At 44.5% G+C, this 23804-nt stretch overlaps 1 protein-coding gene across 1 annotated transcript in view; it reads left to right on the top strand.

Moving 5' to 3' along the window:
- BIRC6 (baculoviral IAP repeat containing 6) overlaps positions 1-23804 on the top strand; it is a 965314-nt gene that overhangs the window by 280144 nt on the left and 661366 nt on the right.

Here is a 23804-nt window from a genome sequence, read left to right as displayed (position 1 = left end):
CAGAGTGTTGCGGAAGGTGTATGGACCCATTCCTCGTTCCCATGCCGCTTGGAAGCACGAGGAAGAGCTCGAAGAACGAAAAAGAAAAGCTCCCGGTAGCGAGCGGCGAATCCAAGATGGCGGCCGCATCGCCGCGAGGCGAGGCTGAATTTACCGCCAGATAGCTTGCGCAATTAGTAGCGGCGGTGAGTACAGCGCTGGAACCCCGATTCCTTACATTAGAGGGGAAGCTGGAGAAATTAGATGGCCGGATGGGTGAGATCGCTAGCAGAACCGCGGAGGTGGAAAAGAGAGTCTCCGAAATTGAAGAGACTTGGCAACAACATGAGCCAGAACTTTCCAACCTTAAGAAACGCCTGGCTGCCCAAGAGGAGAAGCTGGATGAACTGGAGAACAGAGCCAGACGATGTAATCTTAGGCTGGTGGGCCTGCCCGAAACAATTCCTGATAAAAATCTGGGCACATTGCTTGAAAGCTGGCTTTCTAAAGAATTTGCTATCTCAGACAGCAGAGGCCCACTATGCATTGAAAGAGCACACAGGCTGGGGAAACCACGCCAACATGGATCAAAACCCAGAGTAGTAATTATGAAAGTTCACAACTATATCCATAAAGAAGAAATTCTACAGGGGTTCCGTCAGAAAAGAGATTCCCTAACCTACGCGGGTGCCCAGATCCGCATATTTCAAGATTACTCAGCCAGCATACAAGAAAGAAGAAGAAAATTCCACCCGGTGTGCACAGCTTTGATTGAGCAAAACACCAGATTTATGCTACTTTACCCTGCTACATTAAAAATCATGAAAAACGGGAAATGGATATCTTTTACATCAGAACACTCAGCACTGCAATATATTAACCAAGAACTGAAAAGTCAGGAAGCACCGGCTTGATCCGGTTTTGGACATGTGGTGGTGAGCATAACTTGTGATTGATTGAACTATCCTGACGGGATAAACAATAATGTAAAGACTTTATACATAGAGGTTATAACTTTATAAGTTTAATGGTAACATTGAGGGGCCTGGGGGTGAGCGGGGAACCGGCATGTTGTGACTCTGCCTGGATGGGGTTATCCCTCTCGAGGCAACTTTGGGAACAAGGGGGGGGAGGAAAGGGGGTTAGGTATAGGGAGGGAGGGAGGGGGGTGGGAGAGGATGGGAGGGAAGTGATAGGAGTGGGGATACGTAGCAAAATAAAGGGGAGGTTCTTAATAACGTCTGTTCTTGCATATGGAGTGTTAGGGATAATGCAAGTCCTCCTGAACATTAAACCACACATTAAATCATACACCCTCCGGGGGAGGCTGGGCTCCCGGAGGACTACCTTGATGATATTTATAATAGTTTCAACGAAACAAAGAAAAGATTAGTCGATCTGGACTTAAAATACTATCATGGAATGTTTCAGGTATCACATCACCTGTAAAACGATATAAAATCCTGACCCAGATAAAGCGGCAAAGTATAGATATTGCTTGCTTACAGGAAACAAAGTTGTCTGACACAGAACATGAAAAACTCTGTCAACAATGGGTGGGTGAAAGCCACTTCTCCTCTTCGGGTAATAGGAAGAGCGGGGTGGTAATACTTATCCGTAAGGGATTACCTTGCACAACCAAATTAATCCACAGAGACACTGAGAGACGAATTGTACTTTTACAGATAAACTACCAAGGGCAAAAGTTTTACATCTGTGCAATATATGCCCCAAATGCTTATAGCCCAAATTTTTTCCAGACCCTTATAGCATTAGGACTGCAACATAATGATGCCCCCTGGATATGGGCGGGAGACTTCAATCAAGTACTAGACCCGAGTCTGGATAGATCCTCACCCACGGCTATCCCAGGGTAGGGTAAAGGGAAAGGGATACCAGCGCTCTGTAAACATCTCCAATTAATTGACCCGTGGCGTGCCCTCCACCCTACCACAAAGGACTATACACATCAGTCTAAAGTACATTCTTCCTGGTCTAGAATTGATTACATACTAATATCACAATCCTGGTTCTTTAAAGTCCAGAAAGCCACTATCGGCCCTATGGAAATATCGGACCATAACATGATCTGGGTGGAAATTAACATAGGTGGGGGTGGTGGAGAGGGTAACAAATGGAGATTCCCTGCATATTTGTATCAGGATAAACAACTGCTAGCTCACCTGCAAGAAAAATGGCAATTATACGAAGATACAAACCTGATATCATGTGACTCACCTATAACATATTGGGAAGCTTCTAAGGCGGTTATGAGGGGAGAAGTAATAGCATTTCAGTGTGCTAGGAAAAAGCGCCTGGCGGCTGGGATACTACATTCAGAAACAGTATATATGAAGGCCAAGAGGAAATACTTGAGTAACCCAACAATAGCCAATAGAGACTCCATGTCAGCTGCCCTAGTAGCATTAAATTCCCTGATACATGAGCAAGCAAAGAAACAATTAACAGCGCGACGCCTAAATTTTCAGCGATTTGGGAATAAATCTGGGAAACTATTGGCAAGGGTGGCAAAGGCAACCACTGCACAGCGATTTATCCCAGTGATTGAAAACTCTAAGGGAGACAAACTTAACCAATTACAAGATATAGTAAATACATTCTATGAACACTTTACGCAGATGTATACTCCCAAAAATAGGGTCCAAGGCCCCCTGACTAAAGATTATTTAGAAGATGCAAAAATGCAACGATTGCCAGAGGAAGCCCATCAAATATTATCTGCGCCCCTACAAACACAAGAAGTATTTAAAGTAATAAAAGCCCTACAGATAGGATCAGCACCAGGATTGGACGGCTTCTCCAATGAATATTATAAAATGCTGACACCACAACTGTGTGGGGCGTTGGCGGACTATTTAGATGCAGTGGTTACTAGGGGATCCTTTTCGCCCAGAGAGAACGAAGCGTTGATTACCTTAATTCCTAAGCCGGGTAAACTCAAGGATCAAGTAGAATCTTATAGACCCATCTCCCTTATTAATGTTGATGTCAAGATCCTGTCCCGAATACTGGCAAATAGACTGATGTATCACATGCCAATGTTGATCGGAGAACACCAAGTAGGGTTTGTTAAGGGCCGTCAGGCGGTTCAACAGGTACGGAAAGCCCTCTTAGCAGTGGCGTATGGACAGGCTACAGGAGATCCTCTCCTATTGGTTAGCTTAGATGCAGCCAAAGTGTTTGATAAAGTTAACTGGGATTACATGTTCCAGGTACTTGAGCACATGGGCTTGTATGGCTGGTTTTTAGATGCCACGAAAACACTATACAAAAATACCACAGCCCAAATATTAATAAATGGCACCAGATCTAAACCCTTTAGAGTGGAGCGCGGCACCAGGCAGGGATGCCCATTATCCCCTCTATTGTTTCTCTTATACTTAGCCACTTTTGCGCACAATGCTACTAGACCCGGACATACAGGGAGTCACACTACACGGGACATTAATAAAAACACTGGCCTTCGCTGATGATATGCTCCTTACACTTACTCAACCGAAGACATCAGTCCAACGCCTACTAGAAGTCATAGACGAATTTGGGTTTTACTCAGGGTTACAATTAAATTTGCAAAAATCATTGGCCCTTTCAGTACAGGAAACAGTGCAAAAGGAATGGGAGGGCCCCTTCCCCTTTCAATGGGCAGTGGGCACGCTCAAGTACCTAGGGGTTAATGTACCGAGGGATTTAACAAATCTGTACAAAGAGAATATGGACCCCTTGAAGAGGCATACAAAAGAAGCTCTGCAGGGATGGCAGGGCCTACCTCTGTCTTTGAGGGGAAGAATCACCATGTATAACATGTTTATTTTTCCCAAATGGACATACATCTTCCAGATGATTCCCGCTATATTGGGATATAAAGAGGAGAGGTGGCTACATAAAACCCTTACAACATTCTTGTGGCAGGGAAAACGTGCACGCATTGGATTACATAAACTTATGAGGCCTTGTCTAAAAGGGGGACTGGGACTACTTGACTTAAAACTTATACCAATCGCCTGTAATTTGAGGCACTTATCAGACTGGTTTCGCTCAAGGGAGTTTTTCTCCTGCACGAAAGTGGAAACCTTGCTGATGGCCCCAATGGGATTTGCTTACTGGCTACATGCCCCATCAGAAGAACTCCCAAACCTGGGCCCATATAGATTTCTATTGAACCCTTTGCGGAAAACATGGAAATGGTTGAGTAAGAAAAGCAAATGGAACAGTGTAGTGTCTCCACTTCTACCCATTAAAGGTAACCTAGCATTCCCAGAGGGGGGGAACTCTGCTTTGTTCAAGAAATGGGAGATTTGTGGTATTAAATACTTATTTCAGGTGGTGTCTGAGACAGGGACCATTAAAACACTCCAGGCCCTGTGCACAGAATTCGGACTCGGACAGAAAGACTATTTCCAATATATGCAGTTCAAACATTACATAAGAACAATTGCCTACATTGGCTCTTACTCAGCAAGTATGGGAATCCATGAGTGAGATGCTGGGCCTGGAAGCACAGTTAAAAGTACCGCTTAAGTATTTCCACCATCATCTAAGAGATTTACAGGAGACACTTGACTACACGCAAGTGTCACAACAATGGCATCAGGAGCTGCGGTGGAAACCGGACCCAGAACAGATCAAACTGTGCTTAATGGGTGTATATCGGGTGACAGAGAGTGTGACTTGGCAGGAAATGCACTACAAATTTCTCATGAGACTGTACATATCACCACACAGGGCTTATAAGGCAACCCTGAGAACAACAGACGATTGCCCAAAATGTGGAACTGTGGGAGCATCTCTAGGACATATGTTTTGGTATTGCTCAAAAGTGACCCCCTTCTGGATAAAACTGGGACAACAAGTATCGCAAATGTGGAACATTCAATGGCAACCAACGCCAGGACAGCTATTTGATGTCTATAGGATTCGTAGCAAGTCACCAGAGGGACTTAAAGAGTTCTTGAAAAGAGTAGTCTTGATGGGCAAACGCACCATACTACAATTGTGGCTGCAACCAGACCCACCTGGAACACCGCAATGGCGAGGAGCCATGATGCAATGCTGCATGCTAGAAAAGAAAAAAGTGGGAGACTTAGCCTCAAAAAAAGGAGACCAGTTCTGTAAAGTCTGGCTCCCGTTTTGGGACACTCTGACACCCGTAGCGAGAAGCAAGATATTGAACTGTTAACAGAACCGGTAGTGGGAGAGAGTTGAGGGTGGGGATAGAGAGGGGGGGGGGGGGGAGTTGGGGGAAGAGGGAGAAAAATTATAAGCTTGATGACATCTCCTGTGTATTGATTGAATTATTTGATGTATTGTGTTCACGTGTTATCAATAAAAATTGATATTAAAAAAAAAAAAAAAAAAGGCAAAAACAGTATAAAACAGAAGAATAAGCAAAAGTATAAGTGGTAATATTTATTCTCCGAGGACAAGCAGGCTGCTTATTCTCACACGTGGGTCGACATCTGTGTCGGCCCGGGAACCGGCATTTTGCTACAGCAAAGACAGAAAAACTTTGCTAGAATTTTCTGGCATGCGCGGACTGACTTCCCACCTGCCACACGAGCGCGTACCTCAGTTACTTTTTTCCCCCAACAAGGTGCGGCACTCGCATCACGGAGCATATTAGTAACATTATGAACTCATGTAAATTTTGACTGATGTGTTAATTGCAAACATTTTGTGCTTTCATTATGAACTGCACCGAAACTGTTATCCTGAAATGGTTTACCTATTTTAAATCATTCAAAATCCACACATCATGCATTCCAAATGGAGCACAAGAAACACCAGACATATAAAACAATACAATACAGCTGAACAGACTGGCATCATATTATTTGTAGATTTGTCTCATTACTCTTTCGTGCATGGTTATGGTACCAAAGCTGCTCTTGAAAACCTGCATTGAGTCTCTGTTTTTAATTTGACTAGTAAAAAAGGCCCGTTTCTGACACAAATGAAACGGGCGCTAGCAAGGTTTACCTCGGAGTGTGTATGTTTGAGAGAGTGTATGTGAGAATGACTGTGTGTGTGAGAGAGAGTGTGTGAGTGTGTGTGTGTGAGAGAGAGAGTGAGTCTGGGTGTGTGTGTCTGTGAGAGAGAGAGTGTGTGTGAGAATGAGTGTGCAAGTGCGTATGTGAGACAGTGACAGATACAGTGTGTGCGAGAGAGAGAGTGTGTGTGAGACACAGACTCTCTGTGAGGCTGTGAGTGTATGAGACCAAGAGTGTGTGAGTGACTGTGTGACACATAGAGAGTGAATGTGATACAGTGTGAGACATAGAGTGAGAGACAGTGTGTGAGAGTGAGAGAGAGAGAAGGACATTGACAGAGAGAGAGAGTGTGTGTGTGTGACAGCGATACCTCCCCCCCCCCCCTCTCTGGTGTCTGAACGTTACTGTGCAGGACACTGAGCTCTGGCTGTGCTTCATGGAACTGACCAATCCTATTTAATAGAATGCATCTCCAACATTCTGAAGCCGAGAAACCTCTTGTGGTTGGTCACTTCTGCTTGTGACAAACCTGGAAGTACGTGATGTCAATTCAGGAGATGGATACAGAGAGCAGGAACGCCTCAGCCATGCAGTCAGCTTCAGAATGTTGGAGGTGCGTTTTATTATATAGGATGATGATTAAATATGAATGTTGAGCTATGATTGCCATCTTTTGTTTTTGAAATGGAAGTAAATGAAAGATTAAGTAAATTAACTACAAGAATCTGTGACAATAAGGGAGAAGGTGAGCTTTTCGGAGAGGGGTATCGTCTGGAGGTGGGAACACTGTAAAGGGGATTTTGGTGGAAGAGATTTCAGGAGGAGGGGAAGCTTACTTCTGTCCGTTGATAACCGTTGCGTCAGGTATTTACTATATTTTGCAGAGGCCTCGTTGGATCCTCCAGTCCATTTAGGAATTGCTCTTCAGCCTTGTTCATTGCCTCTTTAGTAAAGTAAATATTTAATCTTGAGATATAAGACTTGGTCGGTGGCTATGTGGGGTCATCCACTTTTACTGTTATGTAACTCAACAGTCACAGTAGAGGAATGGGCCTTGTAAAAATAGTAATACAAATTCCATTAATTCTATAGACTTGTGCACCTGTTTTTGTGCTTGCCAGTTGTGTGTAAATTGTTAAATTAGACACTATTTTGGTGTTAATAATTGGCTATAATTGAAGGACTTATTTCTGAAACCCTCCAGTGCAATCATGGACTTAGCAGGTTTTGGAAATAAGCCCTTCAACTGGAGTTGGTGCTAATTGGCACCAATTTGCAGTTACACATGTTGCACATGTAACTGTACTTAGCTGATATTCTGTAACGTAAGATATATGTCAGGAAGTATTTTTTCACAGAGAGAGTGGTGGATGCTTGGAGTGCCCTCCCGCGGGAGGTGGTGGAGATGAAAACGGTAATGGAATTCAAACATGCATGGGATAAACATAAAGGAATCCTGTTCAGAAGGAATGGATCCTCAGGAGCATAACAGAGATTGGGTGGCATAGCTGGTGGTGGGAGGCAGGGCTGGTGGTTGGGAGGCGGGGATAGTGCTGAGCAGACTTATACGGTCTGTGCCAGAGCCGGTGGTGGGAGGCAGGAGTTGGTGGTTGGGAGGCGGGGATAGTGCTGGGCAGACTTATACGGTCTGTGCCAGAGCCGGTGGTGGGAGGCAGGGCTGGTGGTGGGGAGGCGGGGCTAGTGCTGGGCAGACTTGTATGGTCTGTTCCCTGAGAATGGCAGATACAAATCAAGGTACGGTATACACAAAAAGTAGCACACGTGAAATTATCTTGTTGGGCAGACTGGATGGACCGTGCAGGTCTTTTTCTGCCGTCATCTACTATGTTACTATGTAAAGACGCCCCTCTAGTTATTCATTGGGGGAAGAAAAGCCACACAGTAGATCATGTTAGATTTGTGGCCTTATGTCAGGTGAGATTGGAGAGGGGGGTGGGGGACATTAAAAAAGCATTATTCAATATAGAGCAAAGATTTATTTTTATGTGGCGCACAGTCATTCCGGGCGGGCTGAATTTAGAAGTAGAGTGGTGATTGGCTACATCGTATGACACGTGTTGGTATTGTACGGATATTTAAAGAGCTCACGTAGCTGGCAGGATATCCGCTCGGAATGATTGGTGGCGTCGATACTTGTTGGACATTAGCCCTCCTGTTAAGCAGCCGTTCTTTGTATTGTGTGGGTTAACATGATATATATTTTTATAACAAAAGATGTTTAGGTTAAGATATGATGGTGGCTGTGTACTTTGTTAAAGGTGTAGGATGCTTCTCCTACATAAGTAAATAAGTAATGCCACACTGGGAAAAGACCAAGGGTCCATCGAGCCCAGCATCCTGTCCACGACAGCAGCCAATCCAGGCCAAGGGCACCTGGCAAGCTTCCCAAACGTATAAACATTCTATACATGTTGTTCTTGGAATTGTGGATTTTTCACAAGTCCATTTATTAGCAGTTTATGGACTTGTCCTTTAGGAAACCGTCTAACCCTTTTTTAAACTCTTCCAAGCTAACCGCCTTCACCACGTTCTCCGGCAACGAATTCCAGAGTTTAATTACACGTTGGGTGAAGAAAACCTTTCTCCGATTTGTTTTAAATTTACTACACTGTAGTTTCATCGCATGCCCCCTAGTCCTAGCATTTTTGGAAAGCGTGAACAGACGCTTCACATCCACCTGTTCTGCTCCATTCATTATTTTATATACCTCTATCATGTCTCTTCTCCAAGCTGAAAAGCCCTAACCTCCTTAGTCTTTCTTCATAGGGAAGTCGTCCCATCCCCGCTATCATTTTAGTTGCCCTTCGCTGCACCTTTTCCAATTCCACTATATCTTTCTTGAGATGCGTCGACCAGAATTGAACACAATACTCAAGGTGCAGTCGCACCATTGAGCGATATAATGGCATTATAACATCCTCACACCTGTTTTCCATACCTTTCCTAACAATACCCAACATTCTATTCGCTTTCCGAGCCGCAGCAGCACACTGAGCAGAAGGTTTGTGTATTATCGACGACGACGACACCCAGATCCTTTTCTTGGTCCGTAACTCCTAACGTGGAACCCTGCATGACTTAGCTATAATTTGGGTTCTTTTTTCCCACATGCATCACCTTGCACTTGCTCACATTAAACGTCATCTGCCATTTAGCCGCCCAGTCTCCCAGTCTCGTAAGGTCCTCCTGTAATTTTGCACAATCCAGTCGCAAGTTAACAACTTTGAATAACTTTGTGTCATCAGCAAATTTAATTACCTCGCTAGTTAGTTCCATCTCTAAATCATTTATAAATATATTAAAAAGCAACGGTCCTAGCACAGACCCCTGAGGAACCCCACTAACTATCCTTCTCCATTGTGAATACTGCCCATTTAACCCCACTCTCTGTTTCCTATCCTTCAACCAGTTTTTAATCTTCAAGAAGATGGCAATTGAAATGAGATCCCACATAGAGAAGCGAAGGAAGTTTTAGTTGAAAGCATAACGGTGTCAACATAAAAGATATTTTACCTGTTGTGTACTGTACGAGGAAAAGATTTGTTGAATGAAAAGGAAAACATTTTTGACGATAATCAGTACTTCAGTACTTCACTTGTGCTTGGTTTGAATATAACATTACAATTGCTTGACATAAGGAGAATTAACGTCAAAAGCACATGGAGAGGAGCATAATAATAATGGACTTTAAGATGGACAATTAGGTAGCACAATGATGTATTAAATAAGTAGAATCTTTTGGATGACACTGTACACAAGAAGATGATTGTTGTATAGTTGAAGTAAAAAGATGATTTTCATTTGAAAAAAATAAGTGGGGTCAGGTTGTTTAATTATTGAGTTAAAATTTATTGCCAAGAAGTGCACAGCGATGCATTTGGGGTGCAGAAACCCAAAAGGGATATACCGGATAGGAGGGGAGAGATTTGTTAGCTTTACTCGGGAGAGAGACCTTGGGGTGTTGGTGTCTGAGGATCTGAAGGTGAAGAAACAGTGACAAGGCGACGGCCGTGGCCAGAAGGATGCTAGGCTGCATAGAGAGGGGTATAACCAGCAGAAGAAAGGAGGTGTTGATACCCTTCTTCAGATCGTTAGTGAGGCCCCACTTGGAGTATTTGTTCAGTTTTGGAGGCCTTATCTTGCTAAAGATATAAAAAGACTTGAAGTGGTTCAGAGAAAAGTGACGGAAATGGTATGTGATTTGCATTGCAAACCGTACGAGGAGAGTCTTGCTGACCTGAACATGTGTACCTTGTAGGAAAGGAGAAACAGGAGTGACATGATAGACGTTCAAATATTTGAAAGGTATTAATCCGCAAACAAACCTTTTTCGGAGACGGGAAGTTGGTAGAACTAGAGGACATGAATTGAGGTCGGGGGGGGGGGGGGCAGACTCAGAAGTAATGTGAGGAAGTATTATTTCACAGAAAGGGTGGTGGAGGTGGTGGAGCTGAAAACGATAATGGAATTCAAACATGCATGGGTTAAACACAAAGGAATCCTGTTTAGAAGGAATGGATCCACGGAATCTTAGAGGAGATTGGGTGGCATCACCGGTAATTGGGAAGCAAAGCCAGTTCTGGGCAGACTTCTACGATCTGTGACCTGATCGTGATTGTATAAATATGGATGGGCTAGAGTGTAAATTTTTTATGTATTTGGATTTATTTATCGCCTTTTTGAAGGAATTCACTCAAGGTGGTGTACAGTAAGAATAGATTAAACATGAGCAATAGACAATTACAGCAGTAAAAATATTCAAACAACAATACAAAGTATGGCATAGTATACCTACTTACAATGTCAATACAATATGTAATAGAACATTTTAATTGACAGTGTAGGATATAAGCAAAGATGGAACATGTTTAGGGGCTTCGACGTTAGCTTCAGAACTATTAGTACAAGAACAGTATTCGTTAAACGTCTATGGGCTGTGCCCTGAGAATGGCAAGGACAAATTGAACTTGGGTATACATATAAAGTATTGCATACCATGTAAAATGAGTTTATGTTGTTGGGCAGACTGGATGGACCGGACAATGCTGGTCTTTATCTGCCGTCGTCTACTATGTTACTATATCTGCAAGATCATAGTTTGAACCGAGACCATTGTTCCTTCTAAGTTGTGCAGGAGTACTCCAGCTGCATTGCTGCCAGTCGGGGGGGGGGGGGGGGGTGTAAATATTGTGTTTTCAATGACTAGAGACATGCAGATTACTTAGGGTTCTGCAGAGCTTGCGTATCCCTAACTATTGAAAATGTGGTAGTGAAACAGCACTGGCCACACTGTAGATGGAAGACTCCCATTTAGCTTAGAGGGTACAGTGACTGAGACCCTGAATTGCAATAAGGTCAAGTAACTAAATTAGAGCTGGGCCTAGAGTATATGGGGGATGCTTTTAATGATTTTGATACAAGTTCTGGCTTGTATCGAGGTGAGGGCAATTATTGCTTGGCAGTTTTTCTGGTTAAGGAATTGGGCTACAGATGAAGCTTCCAAGTCTAGGTTGGGTAAGCTCTCCTTTAGGGGTGAGCCACTGTTTGGTGAAGACCTAGTCAACTTGGTTAAAGAGGTGTGGGTGAAGCTAAGCTGAAAAGGCTTCCAAAAGATATGATTAAGTCCTCTTCTAAGTATTTGTCTGCCCAGTCAAAATTAAAATTGGTTGCGGTAACAGTCTCGGCAGTCCTCCTTTTGAAGAGACAGGAGAATAACTGCTCAAGCCTTCTGGATCAATGAATGCTACTTTAGCCAACCAATTATGATGTCCAGCTTTATTCCACGGGGGTCACCATAGGAAGATGCGTTTCCAATTTTTTTACGAATGTACCAGGATTATGTCAGACCAGTGGGTTCACAGAGAAGGGTACAGTTTATAGTGTTTTGCTCTAGTCACAGATATTTATTTTCTTGGAACCCCTTTGCAGAACCTGGCAAAGCAAAGAGTGATTCAATCCAGTTATCAAGGCCAAATGGGGTCAGGGAAGGTATTTGATTTACTTCATAGTTCCAGAAAGGATGGTTCCTTTCAGCCTTTCTTGATAGCAATAAGATAAATAGTCTGTGGGTATCACATCCTTCAATCTCAAGGAGACCTACTTCCATATCCCAGATTCTTTAGGTTTGCCTTCATGGACCAGCGTTTTTCAGTTTCAAGCCATACCTTTTGGTCTAGCTATAGGTTACAGAACATTTTCAAAGGTCGTCGTGGTGGTGGCAGCATTGCTGTGACATGTGGGATGAGTATATCTGTATCTGGACGATTGGCTGATCAGGGCTTTATCTTTTCAAGAGAGCATTCAGGTGTCAACCAGAATAGTATTTGTTCTCTGTTTATTTTTTAAGCTAGATAAATCAACAAAGACAAGAGTAAGTTGAATCCCTTATAGACACTGGAGTACTTGAGTCCTATTTGATATGCAAAAAGGAGTAGTTTTTCTTCTGCCAAGCAGAATACAAAAGCTTTGATCCTAGATAAGAATCCTTTTGAGCTGTCGATTACCACAAGCATGCGGAGTACGTGCATGTGCTGGGCTTCATGGAAGTGACCTTGGAGGTCATCCCCAGGGCAAGAGCTCATAAGAGACCTCTGCAGGAGTTACTCCTCTCTCAAAGATCTCCATTTTCCCAGTTATGAGAGTTGTTCACCTTGGACAACCCAGATAAGATGCAGCATGACTTAGTGGTTGCAATCGCCAATCTCCAGAAAGACGTCCACTTATTTCTAACAGATTAAACTATTGTAACCATGAATGCCAGCCTTGTTGGGGGGGGGGGGGTGCATTTGCAGACACAGATAGCCCAAGGAAGGTGGACTATAACAGAAGCCTCCTGGTTGATAAATCATTTGGATTTGATAGCGGTTTGGAAAGCCTTGGCTGTCATTTGCTCAGAATCTGAAGGAAGCATGTATGAAGTTTCTCCGACAATGCCAAAGTGGTGTTGTATCTTAACAGTTGGAGAGGCACTTGCAGCTGGCTGTGGAAGCAGAGAAAAACCTGTTTAGGTTGTCTGTAGCCCATATTGTGGGCATAGAGAAGCTTCAAGTGGATTACCTCATTCCTTTTATCTGGAAGATTGTGGACTAAGTGACAAATTCTTCCATCTTATGTAGCAAAATGAGGTTGCCCAGTGATGAATCTGATAGGTGACTGCAGTGCAAAGGTACCATGATTCCTAAGTTGTTGAAATGGAAAGGCCATTGAATGATTGTATCCGTTAGTCCAAACCTAGCCACAAAAAGGTCTGCTGTGCTTGTTGCCATATTGGAGAAGATCTTGTGATAAGTTTCTGCTCATCCAGTTTGGGTGATCTAGTAGTTCAGATTGGCAAGGAGACCCTGATTTGAGATCTCATATGTCTCTAGGTGGCCCATCTGCTCAAACTCCCTCAGAACCAGAGGCTTGTTAATTCAGATCCAGTTCTTATGGAAGACCCATGGCCCTTTGGTCTTTTGGCTTGGCTCTTGAAAAGTCAAAATTGAGGAAAAAGGGTTACTCTGATGATTTCATTACCACTCTGCTTCAAGCTTGGAAGAGATCAACTTTGACAGCTTATGCGAGGGTCTGGAGGACTTTTAAAGCAAGGTGTAAGAACAGAGCCCTATCTCCCTTTCATTCCTCCGTTTCTCAAAACCTGGCCTTTTTGCAAGAGGGGTTCATGAACGGTTTAGCCCTGGGGTCTTTGAAGGTTCAAGTAGCAGCATTAACGTGTTTTAGAGGCTGACTGCAGAAAACTTCCTTGGCTGTACATCCAGATGTCATCTGTTAAAGAAGTCACTGTCTTTGTTCTCCTCTTTATCTTATTTGTCCTGAATGGTGTCTCAACTGGTTCTTCAAGCCTTATGGTGTTTTGCTTTTGAGACCCCGAAGAGAAATACTGTAAAGCATCTTAAGCTTAAAATGTTTTTTTCTTTTACAATAGCCTCAGTCAGAAGAGTCTTGGACCTTCAAGCTCTTTCCTGCAAAGGTCTTTTTTTCTGGTTTATAGAAGCTGGGTTGTTCATTTGTATAGTACTATCTTTTCTGTCAAAGATAGTTTCCTCCTTTCATATCAATCAGTCGGATTTGCCTTTCTTTCCCAGGAATGAATATGGAACCCAATTTACGTAAGACTCCTGGATGTCAAGAGTGTATTGATGAGGTAGTGAGTTCCGAAGAATAATTGGTTGTTTATCTTATTTAATCGAGTTAAAAAATGTGAAGTGGCCTCCAAAGCTTCGGTTTCTAGATGATTAAAGGAAATAATTTAATCTGTTTCTTTTCTTTTTTTTCTTTTTTTAAATGTTTTTATTGTCAAGAGAGAATACAATTTATACAATACAAGCAACAGTGTAGTACAAAAACGGCATGCCTCTATTGCGCACACGTACATGGAGGTATAGGTAACAAGGAAAGAGCGACCTAGCTAAGATAGCAAAAGAACTGCTGTTGCCGATCAAAATTACAATGAGATATTACAATCATGTTTTACTCTCCCTTTTTTTTTTAAACATTATGAACAGGCAGAGAGAAAACAGGTACCCCAGTTCCTCCCCCTGCCTCCCCCCCCCCCCCCCCCCCCGAGGCTGAACCGCAACTCGTGTAGACGCAGCTACTTTTGATAGCGGATAGCCGCACCAAGCGTGTGTGACACCTGTTCCAAAGGCCAACATATAGATGATTACGCCTGTGGGTGAAATCAACAGTCCCCCCCCCCCCCCCATATCACCATCTGCAGCATACTTGCATACCACTTTGCCAAAGGGGGTAGGGGAGACACGTCTGCCCAGCATGGCAAGATAACCTTTTTAGCCAGCACTAAGGCCAGGAGGGTATACTTGTAGTGCGACTGAGAGTCCCTGTGACATCAGATCAGAGTCAGAACCCATAAGCAAGACCCTATATGACCACTCTTGAGAAACCCCCACTACCTCCTCCAGCAGAGCCAATATTTCCTTCCAAAACTCCTGCAGAGTGGGACATTCTAGAAAGTGATGCACCAGGGTGCCCCTACTAGTTTTGCACTTATCGCATTCCTCAGAATCCCATAGACCCATAGCTTTGCCCCTGCTCCTAGTGAGGTATGCATTATGCAGAATTTTTAATTGAATTTCATGGAGCCCTACATTTAGTGTAGTTTTGAATGCTAACAAAAAACATCTTGACAACTCCTGTCACCTGAACCCCCAGCCTAGTGCTCAATTGCTTCGCCAACTGTGCAAAGAAAGGGGCTATGTGCCATGTCCTACCCAACCGGTACCACTTGGAGAGGCCATTCTGCCTACTAGGCAACTGCATGAATGCTGTATCCAAGGCCGTAAAAGAGGGGAATCTATTCTCACGACCCCCTAATGTGTGGAGCTAATGTTTGATTTGCAAATATGAGAACGAAGATTTCCGGGAGATATGCCAGGCTTCCTGGTACTGTTCAAAGGAAGGACACAGACCTCGGCCCACAGCAAACATCTACCCTACGTATCGGCATCCCCTCTCAGTCCGATATGGGACTTACCCTGACCCACAGGGAAGTCTGGGTTGTAGTGAATTTCTAAGAAGGGTGATGCTCCTGATGCTACCCCCAAATGCTTCCGCCACCATTCCCAAGCTAGTTTGAGTGGTCGTAGTATTGGAGTCAACTTAGATCACATCCCACGTTCATGCAGTGCATTAAATACTGAAGAAGGAGAAGCCACAAACTCCCAGACTTCAAGAGTGCTAAATGTGGAACGCCCATGAATCCAGCACCGCAACGTTTTAAAGTCTAAGATCAGGCAAATTGACTACCCCTTCACCCCTGTTACGAATCAATTTACTGTACCCAATTCTCGTTCTCCTAGCCCCCCCCCCCCCCCCCGATAAATTAAGAAATCACCCCCTGTACATCTTTTCATCCTTGCTTGAAACCCATAGTGGCATCATCTGGAAAGGATATAAGATCTTAGGCAATAGAACCATTTTATCTAATGCCACCTGCCCCAAGAAAGAAATGGGGAAATCTTTCCATTTGTGGCATAGAACGTGGATGGCCTCTATTTTCTGAATGACATTTTTCTTATACATAAGAGCAAACTCTAAATGAAGAAAAACACAACTACTTCATGGGGCTCATCGTAGAAGCCAGTGGGAAGTCTGGTAGTTGCCTTCAAGCACAATTAATGGAGAGCGCCATGGCCTCTAACTTCTCAAAGTTAATCTTAAGCCCCGAGAATGTCCCAAACACCTTAATGAGATTTACTGACACAGGGAGCCCACTAGTGGCGTTACCCAGGAATAGCAGTATATAATCTGCGAATAAGATGATTTTATGTTCATGGTCTCCTACCATAATACCTTGTAGCTCTTGAAATTGTCGAATTTTGCTGGCCAAGGGCGAGAACGAACAGCATAGTGGATAGGGGGACCCCTGTCTTGTGCCCTTCTCCAAGGCAAAGGAGTCCATCAGCTCCCCATTAATAAGGATCTGCACTGTGGGTTTACTATAAAGATATCTGATCCCAGTGAGGAACTCACCAAATATGCCGAACTGCGGGAGAAACCAGAACAAATAGTTCCAAATGATTTTATCTAACGCTTTTTCAGCATCTAAACTCACAAGTATGGCATCCCCTGACTGACCTCCCTGAGCCTGCAGTGCACCTCGCGCACGGAGGATATTGATGGAGGCGTACCTTCCCAGCACAAAGCCAGTTTCATCCCTATCAATCAGCTCAAGCAATACTTTCCCCAGCTGGGCAGCCAGGATACCTGCAAACAGCTTAATATCTTGATTGAGTAGTGAAATGGGATGGTAGGATCCCAACTTGTCCTGGTCACGCCCTGGTTTAGGCAAAACTATGATCGAGGTGTGGGTCAGGGAACCCGTGTTTTGACCCTGGGTACACAGAGCGTGACACAGATCACTAAAGGGGGCCCATTATCTGGATTCCTAATAGCTTATAAAACTCAGGACCCAGCCCATCTGGTCCAGGTGCCTTGGCCAGCTTAAGTTTTGTAATAGCTGCTTGTATTTCTGAGCCCTAAATGGGAACATTTAAAGCTTCTACTGGACCTGCATTAAAGCTGGGAGCTTAAGCCCCGAAAGAAGACTTCCTACTTTGCAGTATCACCGTGTCCTGCATCATATAAAGATTTGTAGAAGTCGAGGGGGAAGTGACGTCACCGGGCAAGATGGCCGCCTAGTCCCGAAGCTCTGCCATCCAGCGCCAATAAAAAGCTTTTAAAAGTAAGAAAAAGTGGACCGGTCGACGACAAAGCTGAAAAAGGCTGCCGGATAATCCCCCCCACTCTCAGCTGCAATGAGTAAAACTCCCGCGACGCAGAAAAAGGAGAGCGAGCGGTCAGAAAAACGTATGGCGGGAAAGACCGCCAAACGCAATGAATCGCCGGAACGGGCCACTCCATCTGACTCTGATTCAGCTCTGTCTGCCGCCGAACATCGCAACCCGCCTCCCAAAAGAGGTATTTCGAGCGAATTGCGTACATTCTTATCTAACATTCAAGAGGAGATAAAACAATCGAAGGAGGAAATCCTTGAACGAATGGACCCGCTGAGTACAGACCTTCGCGAATTGGGGGGCAGGGTGGAAGAGGCAGAACTCAGGCTGGAAGAGCAGGCAGAGACGCTAACCAAACATACTGATCAGCTGCAAGATCTTGAAAAGAAAAATTTGGAACTTGCCTATAAGCTGGACGACTTGGAGAACAGAGGACGCCGCAATAACCTCAGATTTCGCGGCATTCCAGAAGGAGGCGAGACGGAGGACATAATGGTGATAGTGCAAACAATGTGTGCCACGCTGTTGGGCCATGAGGCGGGGGCCACGCCGGTGGAATTAGATAGAGCACACAGAGCTCTGGGGCCCCGAAGGGAACAGCAGGTGCGAGACATTATAGTGCGCTTTCATAAATTTGAAGTCAAAGAGCAGGTCATGGTGAGTGCGAGGCGGGCACAGAACTTTGAATATGGAGGAGCTAAGATACTGGTGTACCAAGATCTCTCACTGTATACTTTACAACAGCGACGCCAAATGAGGCCTGCACTGGATGTCCTACTTAAAAACAAGCAGCAGTAGATGGGGTTTTCCCTTCTCCCTGAACTTTACGCTGAAAGGCAGCAAATATAGAGTGCGCTCGCTACAAGAGGCCTGGGAAGCACTTGCATGCAGCGGAATTCGTGAGCACAACAGTCCCGCCGGGGGAATTAGCAACAACAACACGAGCTAAGCTCCAAGGCTGGCAGCGAGCTCCAGGAAATGCGAGACGAGGCAAGTCCAAGAGATGAGAGACCCGGCCTACATCCAAAGTAGGAGAGAAGTTGGAAACAACTGAGATCTGGACATAAAAGTAGAGCCATACGGGTCATGTCAATCGAACTAAACCTGGACTGGGGCTGATAATTTATTTAATTTGGGGAGTGGAACGAAAGAGGAGAGAATGAGCTAAATGTAAGCTGTACGAGATGTGAGCAGACATGGTAATGTATAAAAATAACATCCGGGAGGGTTACAAAGAATGTTGGGAGGGGGGAAATGGTATTGAAAGGAGATAAAAGAAGGAAGAGAAATGTGAAAGGCGTGGGAGGGTGGGAAGAGGGGCTGGGACGTCCTGAAGAGGGTGATTAACTTCCTAGTATCCCACTCAGAGGACTAGAACCTCTGGTTGGTGTAGTACAGGGGGGGGGATGATGGAGGGGATCCTGGGGGGAGGGATGGGGTGGGGGGAAAGGGGAAAGGCTGTTAAACTATGATGATGTAACTGAGGGTCACAAATGTATAAGTATGGGAGCCAAGGAATGCTATTGGCTTATATTTAAATAATAGAACACAATGGGTCACGACTTGAAGTTTATATCTTACAATGTAAAAGGATTGAATATGCCTCAGAAGAGACAGAAACTGTATAGAGAATTGCATCAGCTACAACCACAAATAGTATTCTTGCAAGAGACACACTTGCGGCGTAAGCATGAGCACCTTTTACGATGCCCTGGTTACTCAGGAGTGTACTGCGCATCCTCTGAAACTACAAAAAAGGGAGGGGTGGCGATACTGATTCACTCCTCCATACTGGTGCAGGTTAAACAGATTAAACGGGACCCGAGGGGCCGCTTTATCTTCACATGACACTGAATCAGATAGACATCACATTAGCGTCGATATACGCCCCCAATAGTGGACAGGTGGAATTTTTCACTAGGGTTCGCAATTCCTTGATTGCTTTTGTTAGGGGGTCCCTAATAATGGGAGGAGACTTCAATGCAGTGATGAACCCGGGGATAGACCGAACGGGGGTAACAAGGTCTGAGGGGAAAAAGGAGGCTCAGGCGCTAGGGTCATTGGTTTATTCCTTAGGGGTCCTGGACCTGTGGAGGTTGACACATCGGGCAGATAGAGACTATACATTTTATTCGCTGGTGCATGAGTCATACTCTAGAATTGACTATATCTTTGTGGATGCTGCATTCTTAGAAAGGGGACCAAATCAGACGTGTGGGAAAGAGCTCCCGAAAACCACCGAAAACTCCATCAATTGAGTGCTCTCAGACCCGTTATGGGTAAGAGGAAGGGTAAATCCTTAGTGCCTACCTCCACAGGCAGGGTTGAGCCCCCTCTTTTGAGGCAGTTGACGCTGGAAGAATCGGGACTCCAACCGCCGGGAACCAGAATGCTCGCTTATGGCGGTCCGGGTGAACAACTAGACCTAAGCGCTGAGGGAGTATCTTTAAGTCCTCCTTCTTTGACGGTACCTCCAAGACCAGGACGAGAGGCGACGGGCGCGAGAGAACGGCGCGTTGAATCCGGAAGTCGGTCCTCAACGGCTGGGTGTGGAGACCCCGCGGCCGCGTCGACGCCAGTGCAGTTACCAGCTTCGACAAGGATCTTGTCTGAAAAAAGCCCTGGGGAATCGCCCTTGAATCTTGAAGTTAGGAAACCAACTACCGTTACGATGGACTCTATATGGGATGCAATCCAAAGATTGAATACCAGCTTGCAGCAAATTTCAGGTACTTTGTCTGGTGCTGTGGTGGATATAAAGAGTCTACAATCTGATTTGCAGTTGAAAAATGCAGAACAAACTATAAAAATGGAGAATTTTGATAAAGAAGTAAAAACAATTAATTCCTCTATAAATGTTTTAATAAGGGATAGTAATCTTCAACAACGCAAAACGGAATATTTAGAAAATCAAATGAGGGCTAACAATTTACGTTTCCTCAATTTTCCTAAAAGCCCAGTGGTTCCAGCAATTGACATGCTAAAGAAATACCTTAATGAAATATTAGGTATACCATCTGAGATGTACCCTCCGATTACTCGAGTAATGTATATTTCTGGAGCACAAGGGAAATTATCTCAAGATGATCTGAATATAACAGAATTATTAGAATCCTCATTAGAGACTATAACAGAAAGAACTACATTATTGGTTACATTTGCTCTGCAATTAGATCGCAATAATATTTTTAAACTCTTTTTCCGCCACACTAATTCATTATTCTTTGGCTCCAAAATTCAAGTATTTCCAGACTTTGCCCGAGAAACTCAAAGGAAGAGGAAACAATTTCTGTTGTTAAAAGAGAGAGTTTTGCGTATAGGTGGGACCTTTATGTTAAGGTTCCCATGTAAATGTTATATTTCTTTGAACTCAGTAAATTATGTTTATTTTGACCCAGAGAAGTTAAAAGCATTTATTGCAACAAAAGAATAACACTGCATTAATCTTGGATTGCAAGCGTTATACCAGTTAGCGATTTTCATGTTCCTTCTGCTTAAGTAAGAAGTTAATTACTCTGATAATTATGAGGTCATTTAATTTTCCTGTTCTTGGATCAACAATTGTGGACTAAAATTTATATTTCTTTTCCTTAAATAGTGATTTCCTTTTGAAATATTATTACCTGATGTGTGTGATTTATGTTATTACATAAATGTAATGTTATAATTATCAAAAATAAAAATTAAAAAAAAAAAAAGAAAGGGGACCAAATGCTGGGATTGGAAGTATGACACTGTCAGATCATTCCCCAGTGTGGGTAACTCTGCCGAATATACAGGCTGGTCAACAAGATAAGAGATGAACCCTAAACACTAGCATTTTGCAAGAGGGCGATGTGCTGGAGGGGTACAAAAAGATGCTACAAGAATATCTAGAATTAAATGTGGATACAGGCCCAGCATTACATGTTGTTTGGGATACCCTGAAGGCAGTGTCTAGGGGTTATTTTCTACAACAGGCAAGCAAACGATCAAAGGCGAGGAAGGCACTGATAACAGCCTGCCTGGGCAAAATACAACAACTGGAGAAGCAACATAAAATGAATAGATCACAGCAGGTGTGGCAGGAGTTGTGTATAGAAAGGATGAGGCTGGACGCCATATACTCAGAGCATTTAGAGGTATTAAGAGCTAGGCAGGGGGTGCGCTCTTATGAGTTCACTAATAAAGCGGGGCTACTACTGGCTACAAAGATACGCAGGCAGAGAGTAGATCGGATTATACACCAGGTTCGGGATGGGAGTGGTAGCTTGCTGAATCAAACCGAGAAAATACGTCAACGATTCGGGGAGTATTATCAAGCGTTTTATAAACAGGAAATCAATCCGACACCCGAGGCGATAGATGAGTTTCTGCAGGAATGCGAGCTTCCCAATTTGGCTAGACAGCATAGGGACCTGTTGGAAAAGCAGGTTACCCCACAGGAAATACAAGAGGCAATAAGTAGCTTGCCGTCTTACAAGTCCCCAGGGTTAGATGGTCTTCCTACTGAATTTTATAAGAAGTTTGCCCCCGAGTTAACGCCGTTGCTCGCGGATCTGTTCAATCAGGTAGAGGAGGGGGAGGTTCTGCCGCTGACTATGAGAGATGCTTGGATAGCGGTGATACCCAAGCCAGAAAAAGATCACACCGAGTGTGGCTCCTACAGGCCCATGTCGGTACTCAATGCCGATGTTAAGATATTGGCCAAGGTACTGGCCAACAGGCTGGCGCCTATACTCCCAACTCTTGTGCACCCGGACCAAGTGGGCTTTGTGGCCCATCGAAAGGCGATGGACAATATCGGGCGTACGGTAGATCTAATGCACCTGGCAAAGAGGAATCGGAGGCCCTTGTGTCTTTTGAGTTTAGATGCAGAGAAAGCCTTCGATCGCGTTCATTGGTCCTTCATGTATAGAGTTCTGGAGGTATTGGGTTTTGGAGCGAAGCTTATAGGTTGGTTACGGGCGTTTTATACCTCGCCAAAAGCATGTGTTAAACTTACGAGGCAGGGCTGTCCCCTGTCTTCTCTCCTATTTGCTATGGTTATGGAACCCTTTGCAGCACGGATACGGCAAGACCCGGGGTTCGTAGGGGCCCGGGTGGCAGAAAGAACGCATAAACTGGCGCTCTACGCTGACGATGTCTTGCTATATGCGACATGACCCCTGACTACATTCCCTCGGCTTATCCAACTTATAGATGAGTACTCAGCAGTCTCGGGATTCAAAGTGAATATGGCAAAGTCCGAGGCCTTGAATGTAACTATTGATGAGGAAACGGTAACGCAGCTGAAGTCATCATTCCTGTTCAGGTGGGCCCGGGGACAGATTAGATACTTAGGGGTTAAATTGACGGTACCACTATCAGAGCTTTTCTCGGCAAACTACAAGGGGTTGATAAAGACAATTGCAGAGGACATGGAGAGATGGGGAGGACTAGAGGTATCCTGGTTTGGACGTATAGCTATTATTAAGATGAATATCCTACCTCGCCTCCTGTATTTATTCCAAGTGCTGCCTGTGAAGGCGCCCAGGTGATTTCTCGCGTCCTTGCAAGATCGTATTGTGCGTTTCGTCTGGGCAGGAAAGCATCCCAGATTGTCGCGAACCTTATTATATCAAGAGAAGAGGAGAGGAGGATTGGGAGTCCCAAACCTTCATTGGTATTACAAGGCAGCTCAGGGAAAGGCAGCAATAGAATGGTACCAAGACTATCCTGACAGACAGTGGGTCCACTTAGAACAGCACTCCCTTGGAGAGACACCGCTGGGGACACTTATATGGTTGCCAAGATCTTTTCGCAAACTGCAAGAAGGGGTATGCCCCTCAGTGGAAGTTACTCTCTACTACTGGGACAAATTATTTCCAGAGGGCAGGTGTGTGCTGTCCCGAATGGCACCAATTGCTTATAACCCTTTGTTTCTGCTGGGGAACACTACGGGTGTCTTCACTCGGTGGGATGCGGAGGGAGTGCGAAGGTGGGGTCAATTGTATGATAATAATAACACTGTACTAACTTTTGCGGCACTAAAGGCAGAGTTCCCTGTGGTGGAGGGTGAAGAGTTTGCATACTGTCAGTTGTCACATTTCCTCCATAATGCAGCAACCGGAAAGGTCCTGCAGCGGCAATCACTCCCCCTTGAAGAGATATGCGAAAAATTAATTGGATCCCGAGGGCTCATTGGGAAAATATATAGATGTGTCGCCGCACAGGCCCCAGGACATAGTAGCCATAGGCGGGCGTGGGAAAAAGAGTTGGGCAGGACCATAGAGGAAGTAGAATGGGAGAGTATAGAAAAAAGGGTGGCGGGTGTTTCTATACATGTACCGCTCAAAGAAAATGCAGTAAATGTATTATATAGGTAGTATCTTACCCTGGATCGACTTCAGCGAATATACCCGACGACAACGGGGCTATGCTGGCGGGGATGCGGCCTAAGGGGAACCATGGGGCACATATGGTGGCGTTGCCTTAAAGTTAAGGCATTCTGGAAGGCAGTGCAAGATAGACTCCAGAGTTGGCTGGGATGTTTGATACCTTGGGTCCCTGAGGTGTTTCT

The sequence above is a fragment of the Microcaecilia unicolor genome, chromosome 3 (assembly GCF_901765095.1).
Source record: "Microcaecilia unicolor chromosome 3, aMicUni1.1, whole genome shotgun sequence".
NCBI classification, from domain to species: Eukaryota; Metazoa; Chordata; class Amphibia; order Gymnophiona; family Siphonopidae; genus Microcaecilia; species Microcaecilia unicolor.
Note: the sequence above shows the minus strand (reverse complement) of the source record. Positions and strands in the feature narration are given on the sequence as shown.